Below are 2788 nucleotides of genomic sequence, written 5' to 3'. Positions count from 1 at the left end.
GTGTGAGCTGGAGTTTGGCTTCAATTTGTTATTTTATTCAAATGTGCTAGTTCATTTAACGCTCCCCTCCCTCCCAGACTGACAATGCTGTTGTCTACTGTGCCTCCAGTGCCTCCAAGATTTTTTATAAATGTATGTGTTTTTCATTAAAGCTCATCTGAACCCAAAGACAAGTAATACTGTATATTGCAACTTTGGATGTGCTGGCTGCCTTTGTTTTATTTTTATTTTCAACTTTTGATGTGTTGGCTGCCTTTGTTTTCTTTTTATTTTCAACTTTGGATGTGTTGGCTGCCTTTATTTTTTTATTTTCAACTTTGGATGTGTTGGCTGCCTTTGTTTTATTTTTATTTTCAACTTTGGATGTGTTGGCTGCCTTTATTTTCTTTTTATTTTCAACTTTGGATGTGTTGGCTGCCTTTATTTTTTTATTTTCAACTTTGGATGTGTCGGCTGCCTTTATTTTATTTTTATTTTCAACTTTGGATGTGTTGGCTGCCTTTGTTTTATTTTTATTTTCAACTTTTGATGTGTTGGCTGCCTTTATTTTCTTTTTATTTTCAACTTTGGATGTGTTGGCTGCCTTTATTTTATTTTTATTTTCAACTTTGGATGTGCTGGCTGCCTTTATTTTCTTTTTATTTTCAACTTTGGATGTGTTGGCTGCCTTTATTTTTTATTTTCAACTTTGGATGTGTTAGCTGCCTTTATTTTATTTTTATTTTCAACTTTGGATATGTTGGCTGCCTTTATTTTATTTTTATTTTCAACTTTGGATGTGTTGGCTGCCTTTATTTTATTTTTATTTTCAACTTTGGATATGTTGGCTGCCTTTATTTTATTTTTATTTTCAACTTTGGATGTGTTGGCTGCCTTTATTTTATTTTTATTTTCAACTTTGGATATGTTGGCTGCCTTTATTTTATTTTTATTTTCAACTTTGGATGTGTCGGCTGCCTTTATTTTCTTTTTATTTTCAACTTTGGATGTGCTGGCTGCCTTTATTTTATTTTTATTTTCAACTTTGGATGTGCTGGCTGCCTTTATTTTATTTTTATTATCAACTTTGGATGTGCTGGCTGCCTTTATTTTATTTTTATTTTCAACTTTGGATGTGCTGGCTGCCTTTATTTTCTTTTTATTTTCAACTTTGGATGTGTTGGCTGCCTTTATTTTTTTATTTTCAACTTTGGATGTGTTGGTTGCCTTTATTTTCTTTTTATTTTCAACTTTGGATGTGCTGGCTGCCTTTATTTTCTTTTTATTTTCAACTTTGGATGTGCTGGCTGCCTTTATTTTATTTTTATTTTCAACTTTGGATGTGTTGGCTGCCTTTATTTTCTTTTTATTTTCAACTTTGGATGTGTTGGCTGTCTTTATTTTCTTTTTATTTTCAACTTTGGATGTGTTGGCTGCCTTTATTTTCTTTTTTCATTCCTCCAGAATTGCGTCTGACTAATACCGGAGGTGTGTTAGTGGCCAGATCACCAGGTAAAAACAGAGGAGAAAAAAAGCCAAAGAAAAGAAAACTAATGCAGCCACCATATCTAATGATTGGTAAGCTGCAATATATTACATTTTTGGTTTGGGGTTTAACACTGTTTTTAATGTAATAGGTGGCACTCATAGGGTATGGGTGCTCAGAATGAAATTCACAATTGATGTCTTTGCTGAAAACTCAGAGCCCAGATGTCCTTTCCTGAGCTGCAGGCGACAACTGTCAGCATAGCGCTAGTACTGTACCGATACATATTTTTATATTGCTGTAAAATATCTGGAAATGAATGCCTGATAGGTTATATTTAGTCCTAAAGGGTAATGGGGTGCATGTGCTGTATGATACGCACTGTTCTCTGTTCCTTCTCCATTACAGATTGCTGATCAGAGCCTGCCTGCAGCAATTATACAGTGTGTTTGATTAACGCAGGCTTAAATGGACTTATCAGAACTGTTCATTAATTCCTTGATGGCCACCAGATGTCATTGTAACATTCAATAGATTATAACAGAAACATCATTTGCTAAGCCAAATAACTGTTGATTAAACACATACTAATAGCGTCTACCAAATGGAAGAAAATCTAGAAATAAGCAGCGCAACAGCTTTAATTGTGGTGTCAAATTAAGAAAAAAAAATAAAAAGAAATGAATTCAGAAAAAGAAAGAAAAACGCGAAGTCTAAATTGGGTATGTGTGCTGCATGGAACCTAAATACGCTGGGGAGGGGAGGGAAGGGGGACAGGTATCTCCTGTTGTTTTTAAAGAGAACCTGTCATGCAGAAAATATGGGGCTGGTATTGCTGATTTTCTGTGGAAAATGCTAGCTTCCTGGCTGCCTCTGATTTTACCACCTTCTGATCTGCTGTATGTACAGGAAGGAATCCACCAAACAAGTTGTGTAGAGTCCATAAATTGTCCGTTGCATTCATTAAAAAAAACGAATATGCGATTCAGAGGGTCCCCCCCCCCTTAATTAGGGTTACAAGAAATTATATAAAGGATATATGTAAACACATAGAGGCAGATTAATGGAGGCCATAGACGGGTCGTTTATCGGCTGATTTTTCCTCCGCATGAAAAATAGGCCGATATTCACGCCCTTAGTGGGGCCCACCCGTCGGCCGTTTTCTGTGGATCGTCTCGTTTACTTTTATCAGTCATGCTGGAAAATCCACGAAAAGTGGCCGTTTTTTGCGGACGATGGTGGCAGCATCGGCAAAGGCGCCGACCGATTTTTTGTTTATTGGACGACAATTCGGCCGATAAACAACCCGTCTATGGCCTGCCT

Source organism: Staurois parvus, unplaced genomic scaffold (assembly GCF_062004578.1).
Source record: "Staurois parvus isolate SC_StPar_1 unplaced genomic scaffold, SC_StPar_1.0 ptg000283l, whole genome shotgun sequence".
NCBI lineage: Eukaryota > Metazoa > Chordata > Amphibia > Anura > Ranidae > Staurois > Staurois parvus.
The sequence above is the reverse complement of the archived record's forward strand: the minus strand, read 5'-3'. Positions refer to the sequence as shown.